General features: G+C 34.4%; 1 protein-coding gene across 1 annotated transcript in view; it reads left to right on the forward strand.

Moving 5' to 3' along the window:
- The window catches only part of LOC140149113 (rho GTPase-activating protein 45-like), a 151539-nt gene that overhangs the window by 23216 nt on the left and 115925 nt on the right, over positions 1-12398 (forward strand).

The raw sequence follows: 12398 nt of genomic DNA on the forward strand, positions 1-12398 counted from the left end.
CAAATGGAGAAATATATAAAAATGTTATCAACATAACGATGCCATTACCCCCAGGTTATAATTGCTGTTTCCAACCATCTCAAAAATTAAAAAAATTACATGTAGGGTCACAATTTTTGTGTACTTTTTGAATTTGCATATTTTTGGTATAAAATTTGCCAGATGTTCTCCGGTTTGTATAAATTAAATAGATCAATTTCAGCCATCAATGCTGAAATTTCCATGCTATTTTGTGCAAGTACTGTAAAGGTGGTTATTTTTGTGTGTGTAAAGTTTCGCGCTTTGCCGATTTGTAATCATTTCACTTGTTTTTAAATTTGCGATTTTGAGTTTTCTTACATAGTCCATAATAGTAATACATACTAAGAACATATTCATGTTTTTTTTAATTTTCGCGGTAGCTGCATTGAGCGCGAAAAGTGCAAAAATTAATGTACTGCGAAAAATGTCCACTTTTACAGTAAGCTTACCATGGTTTACACACAATCGTTAATTGCCGCAATATGCCGTAAATGAAAAATGTAAATGTGATTTTGAGCTACAGTGCAAAATATCCAAAAATTTCATATGTTGAGAAAAATTAGATTTTTACAGATTGAAGAAACATAACTTCATTTCAGGATATCGTACAAAGTTGTTTGAAGTGTCATTTTGAAGCTGCGGGTATGATCTGTCCAATATTTGGTTGCATAACTTTGTCAGTCAGACCAGTGACACCAGTCCTATTTTTGGATGCTCTTTGAAAACAATCCTTTAAAAAAAAATGACTGGCTATTTGTAATAGAAATATGAATACCGTAACTATATGGGGTATTGATTTGTTTAAATTCAAATTCATGATCAACAAAGTTCATAGTTGTGACCTGTCATCTAGGCTGTATGTAGCAGTGACTCATTACAAAAGGGATATTCCATGTGATTTAATCTGATGACATAAATTGAATAAGCATGGGCAAGGGTTCATTGGCAATTGCAAATTGAACCAAATCCCCTGTGATCCTACTAGTCTAAGAAATCCCCTGTGATTACGCCTGTTAGAGGTCTGCAGGTGTAGGTTCATGCAAATAGGTTATCTAACTTCAAATATGTGTGTGTCTAAATGGTTCGCCTCAAGTTCAGTAGTGATGTATTGTAGGGGTGTGTTTCTCTGTGCACAATTTTGAACTGCACAAATAAAGTTAATCGCGCAGAGCGTACGTGCACTTGTACAAGGGTGGTTTGTCAGTACACTTACGGTGTAACCATGAAAAAGCATTGCTGTCAGTACCGAACATGAGGTGAACACACAGTATAGTGCTGTAAGTGTGTATTTGTGTTGAAGGCCTACCTAATTTTTCCTATTTTCACCTTCATATTCTTTGTTTGACTTATAAAGTCCCCGATAAAGTCCCAACCTACGCTCGTTAGGCCTAACGCTCGTGTAAATTCACATAAGATAAAGCACAACTAGCATAGGTTATGAGTCTTATAGGCTGAACAAAGTATGGGAATAAACTTCAACTATGGATACACAGACTGTAAAATATAGTCCCACTGTCTAAGTCCACAGATATCTATGCTAAAACCATGCTCAATAGATGCCCAAAAATTCAAACAAGAACAAGCCTTCAGTCATTGTAGGTATAATACATGTCCTCTGTTGTGAAATGTCAAACCTGTGAAAAGAAGTCCACATTATGGCGGTAAAGCTTTTGAATATGTCAGTCCTCAGTTACGTTGTAGGCCTACAGTGTAAAATCACGGGGTGTATGGATGTCCTCCTCTTTAGATAACAAAGGAAATAAAAAAAATCTACTTGTGGTTGTAAAGTGTGAAATTGAATTAAATAATTGAATTAAATTACTTGTCTCTATCATGTTGGCTAAAATGTTGTGTTTTCGTCTACTTATTGTGCTTTCTTCCAATTATTTTCCCAATGCTGTATGTCACCAAACTAGTCATCACATGTAATGATAATGAACTTGAAAGTTAGGTATTTGTTGTGTGATGTCATGTGTATGGATAAATTTGATGGTTGGTTCATTTTGATTTGGTATTTCCATATTATATTTGCTTTTCAACACACCCATGCAAATGACTCACAACTCATTGACACAAATGGGGATATTCCTATGGTGTGTTTACTAAATAGATTTGGCTTCACATCCCATCTTGATGATAACAATAACGTGTTGCACCCTTGGTTACCAGTCAAGTCTGTGTTATCATACTATAGACGGTAGATTAATATTACAGCAATATACTTGGCACTTTGGAGGAATGTTATTTACCATAAATGACCTAAACTGGATGAAGAAAGGATGATAAGGTTCAGGATCTAACAAACTTAAATCTCTTTGTATAAAAGAAGATGACATTCAAAACACTTTTGAAGAAGACACTGCAAAGACAGATGCACATTGAGGTAAGTTTTGATGAAGCAATAACATCAAACTATATTCTCTGCTGCAAACTGGCATTAAAAGGCACTATCAGCAGGGTCCAATGATTTTGCGAAAATTGTCTCACAATTCCATCAGCACAATTTCATTTGCTCCGCGAAATTCGAGTTTTTAAGTGCAATTCTCTATGACATGTAAACGAAAACGGTCATTTTGTTGAAATGTCAGCCTTTTTTGAAGCGCCACAGTCATGTCAATCATTTGCTAATCTGTCTTGTACAAGTATTGCTTATAGTTTCGCGTATTTATCGTCATACTAAATGTTTGTCTTTACGTGTGTGAAGAAACTTTTAGGCATAGGGCCTATAATATTTATGTTGGAAAAGCACACAGGAACATTTAATAGTAGTTGGGGATGTATAGTAGGGGTGAAAATAGTGATTCTGTGACCAAATTATGGAGAATAAGATTTGAAAGTGGTATCATACACTTTGAAGCATGTCGAATAATTAAAAAAGTATGCAACCTTAATTGTCAAATGTTGGGACACTCCAGAAGTCCAACTAGAGGGCTCTTATCAAAATGGTTAAAATTGTCAAAAGTTACCACAAATTGTATGATTTAGATATTGTAATACTAAAAAAATATCATATACATGACATGGTGTATAATTTCATGTTTTTTCTTCTTCCTGTGTTTTATATGTATGTTTTATGTGTAAAAGTTCCACGCAATCTCCACGCAAGTTGCTTTTATTTCGCGCAAATCATTTGTGACCAAATATGAACTTGATAGGACTAATATTTCAAAAAATCACTTTCACCTGGCAGACTTTACCTTGATATTTAAAACAAACGCAAATGAGTGGCACTTTTAAATATCTTTTCCATGTGAAGGATGCGTGGCTCATACATTATGGTATTCAACCTAATTAGTACCCCTCCCTTAATAAGTGCACACTGCAGAATGTTTCCAGTGACAACTGTCTAAGCGCCCCTTTTGAATGCAACAATTCAAATGTCTGAATGAGATTACCCTCCAAACCTTTCTATTAAGAATTATCATGATTTTGACTTCAATACACAATATTTTGAATGTTTATGCATGGAAATTCCCAATTTGTATTTTTTTTCATTTTTTTTAAAACAAAAGCCACCCCCCACCCCCACCCCCCCCCCACCCCGTGATTGACTCAAGCACATTCGGTGTTAATTAGTTGAGATTTATGGAAAAACAAACAACATTGTAATTGTCCTAAAATGTATAATTGAAGACCGAATTAAAAAAGACCAGTTTGCATATGATGTCCTGTCAACCAGACCAAAATGCCGGACTGCGCAGGTCAGCAACCAATCATGCCGCGCCTTTGCCCTGACGTCAGACGCAAACTAGTCTTTTGAATTCAGTCTTCAATTATACCATATGTTATTATAATATATTTTAATTTAGCTTCTCCTATTAGTTCAGCATGAATTGAATTATTGGATAAAGGTAGGTGACTCGATTGACAGCCTCATCCCCCACTTTACCCATCAAAATGCAGATTTTTAGTATCAGGTTAAAGATCATATTTTTCTCATTGACATTGAAATTAAGAGTTCCAAATCGGTATATTTCCAAAGAAATCGTCAAAAAACTGTTGAACTAGCCTTGACTGTGGTAGACCACGTTTTAGACTAATTTGACATCTGATGATATATTCGGAAAAATAGTTCCGATTTGGAACTCCTAATTTCAACATGTTAATGACAAAAATAGGGTCTTTCATTTCATATCAATATATTACATGATCATGATTACCATTAATAAAAACACTGTAGAGTACATACCAGTATCATGCTGTATAAAATGTCAGTAATTCTATAAAGAATTAGTCACATTTGCAAAAAACATTTACGTGTTCTTTTCACATGAATGCTTGAAGGGACGATATTGTATGTAATACGTAAGTTTTAAAGAATTTGATTTTTTCCAAAAATATAGGGTCACCTTCCTTTATTGGTTGTTGTGCCCTAATATGCCATCATTTTCTGAAATTCAACTTAAAATGATGAAACATATTATCATATCATATGGTATTAAATATATGCACTAAGTATGTCTTGATTTCATGGAAGTTCCATTTTAACCTGTTAAATGTTAATATTGTCAGAGAATTAATAGCCAACTTATAGCTCACTGTACAGACACTCCTTGATTAAATTTATGCAAATTGTTTGGTGCAGTATTGTGTGGTAGTTACATAAATTGAAATTAAATCCTACTCAGTTTTTAAAAATCTAATAATATTCTTAACGAAGGTCAGCATGGCTTTGTTATGACATACAAGGCTATATGTAAACAAACAATGACACATCCGATCCCAGTTGTTTATATCAGATTAATTATTAATTGATAATACAATATCTAGATGCTCTACAAATCCGTCAAATTAATTTGAAACCTGACTGACACAAATATGAAATGACCCATATGTGAATGATATTTTAGGTGTCAATTAATCTACTGCTAATTTCTCAAGCTTGTTGTAGAGCAGTATAATCCAATGTAATTCAATTAAATGATGACATGCCAAGCAATGTAACTTGGTCCTATAAACCCGGCCTATAAAAGACTTTGTTTCATTAAGGCCTAATTAATAGTTGCATAAAACTGAAAAGAAAAGTAAAGCAACCAAGTAAATATATATTTTATTTGCAACTAAATTTTTAATTTATTAGAAGAAAATAACATACTACAGTGGTATATTTTATTTATTCATTGTACTTGACACTCTTAAAAATTTAAACATGTCATAATACTAATAATATATCGTCAAAAAGATATAAAAATACAAAATAGATTTAAGTATCAGTAAAAAGAATGGGATGAACAGGTGCTTAACCACCTCTTAAGACCACCCCACCTCAAGCTTTTCTGGAGGAAAATAAAATTAGAATGTCTCAACCATGCAGGAACTTTTGATTCCAGCTTAATTTAATTATTTTATATCAAAGAAAACTGATTGGAAGATGCACACAATGCACGCATATCTAAAAAATACAAATTCTCTCATAGTATTAGGGGAACAGGGCAAGTAGATACAAGTAGAGATGACCATGTATGTCTTAAGTCCATCCTCTCAACATCATTTTCATAATCATTTCCATCTATCCAGCCATCCATCCAATTCACAAACGACCTGGCCTGATTTGCATATGGCAACTCCCAACCCCCCATCTGGACCTGTTGCCAAATTTAAACACAAGCATGCAAGCAGCCAATTGCAGTGAATTGTGCATTTTTCTCTTTTCCTCTGAGTTTTTTATTTGAGTTTCTCTCTGACATATATAATTGGGGATATTGTGTTTACATGGCTCAACCCACGCATTGACATGTCACTTTCTCTACATTGTTCCCCAAGTACTCTTAGTAGTAGTAGAGAATAATGTACACAAGTCGGAAAGGGAAAAATATCTCCCTGCCATGCTTGCCTGTATGTCGCATACACCAACCAACTGAACACCACTGTGAGCTTGGCAACTTGCACTACATGTGCAACTAGTCAAGATTTTTGTGCTATATTGCCTTATATCTAGTCAGCTGTTACTTACTGATATACACATGTGTTATTATTTTGGATGCATTATGTATGTTGGGTATTGATGGCGCAAAACCAGTGGATTTCCTTAATTTTGTCCCAATTTACTCATTAAAATTGAACTCAAGTGGAGCAAAGCTTGTATCTGATCGTGCTTGTTTTGTGTACTCACCTTGTTGTTGTTTATTATTTGTTTGCTGTTTGAAATAAGCATTTGCTGATTTGAAAATACGGAGTTTTAGCAGCCCTTCAGTGGAATGGTGTTTACATTTTGGTATTTAATCATTATATATGGAAGAGAATTTCAATATACAAACAAAACTATGAATTATTATTAGAACTAAGTAGGAGGAAGGTGAAAACCTGTGAGATTTTCTGCAGGTGACACATTTCTTCTTCTCAGTGGTTTATTAGTACTAACCAACCAACCAACCAACAAAATGTGGTCATTGCTTGGTGCTGCTGAGTTTGCTGGCTGGCTGACAGAGCAGGAAGGCTTGTAATTTTTGTTAATGGACATTTGAGTGTTAACAGACCTGCCGCCTGATGCATATGAAGTCTAATTGTTGACTTTCCCAACAGGTCAGACTAAAGTAGTAGTACACAACACACTTGTAAGCAAGCAAGCGCATATTCACGCACTCTCTGATACGCATATGTATGGATTCATAGTGGATACTTGGAATTACACATAACTTCGTATGGCAGAGTTTACATGCATTGGACTGCTTCAAGACATTAATTATTGCACTTGTTTAACATATTGCATGGATGCTAATACTCCAACTTGGTTAGCCACAACGGAATCAAGGAGTGACATTGGGGGGCCAACTAGCGCCCTAGATTTTGTACTGTTGTTGGCAACAACAATATGAAGTTACACATGAAGGCTTTAATAACATCACCGCGCTTCATGCGCAAAAGGTTCAGCAGTATGCCGCAGATTACCATTGTTGATCATAGTGACGAGGTAAATAATGAATATTTATAATTTAATGTTGATAAATAAGTTGAGTATTAAAGTGGTTAGATTGAATTGCTTAATTTGGATATAAATGTGATCATGCTCTCTGCTAATTGATCTTAAATTCTAAAGTCGTTTAGAATCTTTGGTTTGTTACTATTTGCTGGTGACTTTGAAAGTATCTTTTGTGCAAGTGAAATAATTTTATATCTAAATTTGCACAGAATGCAGTAATTACAAGTAGATTTTAATCCTGAAACCACAGACACATTTCATATAGTCTATTCAATACTGAACATTGCACTGTTAGTATAATCATATTTCTTATTAATGTGCGGACAATCAGAAATGGTTTATTAATTAATTGTGTATGGGATTTTTGTTTTACTTGCATTTCATTTGTCATTGCAATCTGTAACTAAATATGTACTTTGGAATCTATATGTTGGTTGTCCCATAAACAGCGCTATCATGTTGGTGATTCAATGGAACTAAAAGCTTCTGTACTTGTTTGTATTATCCATAGCAAGGTTGTTAATATGCTCCTTGGACATCTTTGGTCTAAGCAAAAAGATGCAATTCTCAGAAATCTAAGGACCAGTCTTGTAATCTATAGATGGCTGATCTATTGGAGAACTTTGTCAATGGGTACTCAAATGCAAATGTGTGGAGTAGTTGGAATTTCAAGTTCTATAATTCGGAGATAACTTTGATAGTATTGAGTGGGTCATAATTGGTCATATACAGTTGTTGATGAGTTAGTTCTTTGCTTAGCATTCTTGCTGAAGTAATTAAATGCGATCCATGTATTGAGGAGATTGCAGCAACATCAACATCATCATGAATCTCAATATGAAAGCCTTGGTTACGTCACCACATTTTTTGCGAAGACGGTTTAGTTTCAAACGTCAAGTTACGAAAGATGGTCAAGAATGTAGCGAGGTAAAGGATTTGATTGGATTCTATTTGCTGAATGTTTTGTTTTATGTAAGGTATATAGTTATATAGTTATTGAACTTTTTTATGGGGGGATGCTTTCTTTTGGATTCCAAATAAATGTTTGAAGATTTTTTAACATTGTACCATAAGAGAAAGAGATGCTTGTTTAGCTACAACCCAAAAGCCATCTTTTTGAGAGAAACAAGCGTATATGGCGACTAAGGGCATACAAATATATGCCACTAGATGTTTAAGTGGTCTTTAAAGGTGCGTGTCCTATATATGCAAACTGATATTGTACTTTTTCTGTGTCTTGGAACATGGACAGATGTTGGCATCCTGGTACTCAAACATACATGATATGATGCAGGTGATTCTGCTTGCAACTATAGCTACACTCTCAGAACATTGGTTAAAAATTTTAACCAACTTGGTTAAAATTTTAACCAACCATGTATTTACAGGTGAACAGCCAGCCCAACAGTTGGTTATATTGTTAACCAACCTGGGTTGGTTAACAATATAACCACAGGTTGGTTAAAAACATTGACCAACTACTGGTTAACATTACGGTAACCAACCAGTTGGGCAAAGCATGTTGGGCAAAATGGGAAAAATATAACCAATAGTTGGTTAAACACTATGAATGGGAAGTTCATTTCATTGTTCATATTTTAACCAATTGGAGACATTTGAAGGTAGGAAATTATATTATAAACATTTTATCGGTATAATACTTAGTTTAAGTGTATGCGAGGCCAGACTGTGAGCAAGACTTACGATGCTTTATCGACGACAGCTACCACCACAACCGTAAGCTTAAGCTTACGGTTGTGGTAGTAGGCCTAGCTGTCGCTGATAAAGCATCGTAAGTCTTGCTCACAGTCTCGGCCTCGCACACACTTAAACTAAGTGTTATACCCGATGAAATGATATATAATTTACTACCTTCAAATGTCTCCAACAGATCTTGAAGACCCCGATCCACGGCTTTGCAGCAAGCCACTCATAATGGCCATCTTGTTTTCTGAAATGCATTTTTGCCCAACACAATGACCAATCACAGTTCGCAAAGGAACACCATGTGACCATGGTTGGGCAAAACCATACTTTGCCCAACTTTATTGGCGGAAAAGGATGTTTTTTACCAAGGTTGGTTAACCTTTAACCAACATTGTGTAAATACCATATTGACAGGTTTGACCAACCATGTATTAAACTGTATTTTGCCCAACTTCAAGAATCTTAACCATTGTTGGGCATTTTTAACCAACTGTTTTCTGCCCATTCATTTTTTATCCAATGTTCTGAGAGTGAAGGCATGTGTAGCAAGGGTGTTACTATCCATTTCCATTCACCAGTGACAAGCTAGGTGTGTGAAGTATACAAAATATATATCACATTTTGAAACAAAAAGAAAACACATGGACATGACAACATGTTGATACATTCTGAAGCTAATTCATTACATAATACAGATAAAACTACTGCATGAAACAAGCCTGATGTGTGAGATGATCTTCGATTATTTTGTTTTATCAAAATATCCACTTGCAATTGCATAGAATAGTTCCTTTACTTCTTCCACATTGTTCCAAAGATAAATTTACTGCAGATGTTAGTCACTGGATTTCTTCAATGTGGAATGGACAAAGCAGACAATTTTTATGACATGTCAAAAAACAAGCTTGCCTGTTACCAGTGGTTATACTTAAACTGGTTCTTTCAACTTAGGGACATTCTTTGTGGCTTAACATATTTCAGCAACATACACAACATACATACAAAAAGTGGCTAAAAGGGACCAGTTTGTATTGATAACATTTTAATACCAGTATACATTATTTGTGTGTAAGGGATGTACTCAAACATCTGCAAATACCATAATAAAAAAATTCAGTCAATACAAACTGATAAAATGATTCATATTAGAGGTTTGGCAAAGGTTGCATTACATATAATTATGCTTAACATAACACCTGAACACCAACTTAAAATAAGCATTTAAAACAATTAAACAGGCTTTTTATACCCATCTTTATAGCTGATAACTTAAAGCAAGACCCACCCATGTTTCAAAGCGTAAGAAGGTCATGATAAAACATAATTTCATACATATCTTTAAAGAAAATTGCTTGTCAAATTGTTAATTAAATTGAAGTTCTAGCTTCTGGGTAAATAGTAAGGTGTGCTTGACAGATTGGTAGTAGGAGTGAACAAGTGAGCAGGAAATAATACTTGGGGATTTTATTTTGTTAGGAAATGATCAAAATAAGATCATCATTATACAATTATGTGGTTCAGCAAGTGTGGGAAACACCCTTGCCCACATAAAAGACACACAGTATAAGATGCTCTTATGATATGCATGAGCTAAATGAGTAATTAGATCTTCTAATGTGATGCTGAGTTGTGTCTTACAGCTATGTGTGTGTGCATGCTTGATTCACATCATTACTATAAAAAGTAACAAAAAGCATCACATGCATAGCATCCTGAAGGAATTCAAATATTTTAGTCCTTGTTATTCTGTTGTGCAGCTCTCCATATGGATAGCTATATCAATTTTATCATAATACTTTTTGACTTTATTTCAAGAGTCTTAAGACCAATTAAAAAGCAAATAAAATTGATCAGCTTCTTGACACATAGGCCTATTCAGTTAGGCCTATAATACATGTACATCAGTTGCCTGATGAAGTCTGGGGGTTCCAGAGGCAACGTCGCAAAGTTGCAAAAAGTAAGTTCCAGTATTTGATTCAATTCCAAAACTCTCTTAAAAACTACTGGATGACTAAGAACAGTCACTCATTAGCATAGGATAGAGTATTGACATAAAACTGCTAAAATAAGAAAATTTGATTTCCCTCATAAAAGGGTCAAAAATAATATATTGGCCCATCAGTACAAATATTCAGACTTGCTATATCAAGCATGTATGACATAAAAATACTTGACCAGATAACCTGGAGTGATTGGTTAAGAAATGCTAATAAATATTCATTTATTCATTGGGTAAGTAAATAAATAACAATAAATAGAGATAAATAATGAAAATAAAGAAAATATTAGTAAAACAAATACATTTGATCGAAGTAGATAAAATAAAAAATAAAATACCTTGATGGGTCTAGGGATTGGGGAGCATAATGAGATGGTTTTGACCGAAGATGTTTCTTTCTATTTCAAGTCAGTACCCCCTTGTTTTAACCTGTCGGCGCAATCCTTGGTCACCATGATGAACACATTTTTATATTATTATTAATGTGGTAGATAATATTTTCAATAGATTTAGAAAATAAAGATCCCCACAATGTTTGTTGGAACGAGGCATGTCACCATGTTGAACAAACTGTTTATACTGCAGAGTGCACATCCATGATGTAGATTTGCTCACATCAACAACAACAGCCTGCAGTTGCTGACTCTGCTGAAACTCCAGACGTAACATAAACCTCACAAAGAAGTGAACATCTAGATGTGGGTGACAGAAATTCATATAAATATCACGATGCGACTCACTGACTCAAATGAGGAACCACTATTCCAAACCTTCACTCCCCTGGCCACCACCGAGGGTGACAATTTATGTATTTGAACATTATTATGTTGTTCAGTGAAATTCCCTTCTGATGCAAAATGATAACATCAGTATATCTTTTTATTTATACATTTGCCTCTGCATAAGGCAGGTAAATCTTCACAAAAAGCAAGGTTTACATTTGACAATGTTCATAAGGCAGCATCGTTCCCAGATCAGCTCATCATAATGGAGATTGGAGTAACAGGTTTATCTCTTAACGAATTCTCTCCAGCCTAGATAGCATTTACCATGTTTAAAGTCCAACCTCCTTCATTTAATATGCCAATCTGACAATCTCTCTGTATTATGATCTTCATAAGAAAACATACTTTGACACTTTAATTTCATGCTCTAAAGCATTATGAAGGACATCTATTCTATGTTGCGTACAGCACTTCCAATTTACTGTTGTAGTGAATACATCATACCTTAGTTACTGGTTCAAGCTTGGGTTGCATTCCACTTTGCAACCCATTCACTGAGTGTTGTGGTCATTTTGATCATGGTTCCGAACACAGATAGCATGAATTAGTTGACCTGGTAACAATCAATTTTGACATCGTACTATATATGACATAGACTATGCCATAGTCGAATTTTGATAAAAAATATGTTATTATTATTTTATCATGATAAACGCATTCCGTTGAACTCAAAATTTAATATACTGAATTATTAAACATGTTAAAATTAAAGTGTTCAGTGGTAAAATGGTCATAAAGAGTTTATATAATTAGATGATTTGTGACAATAAAAGTTATTGAATGCAACATATCTTGCATAATTATAATGGCTCACTTCCATACTAAACAATTCTGATTTTGGAATCTACCAGTTTATTGATCGCAAAAGCCCAAGTTAAAAATCCAACTATGTACTTTGACTTTTAAGCAGAACTTCACACCGGGACTTTGGTCTCTAAAACACACTGTCAATCATACTTGTTTATCA

This window comes from Amphiura filiformis, chromosome 3, assembly GCF_039555335.1.
Source record: "Amphiura filiformis chromosome 3, Afil_fr2py, whole genome shotgun sequence".
Classification (NCBI taxonomy): Eukaryota; Metazoa; Echinodermata; class Ophiuroidea; order Amphilepidida; family Amphiuridae; genus Amphiura; species Amphiura filiformis.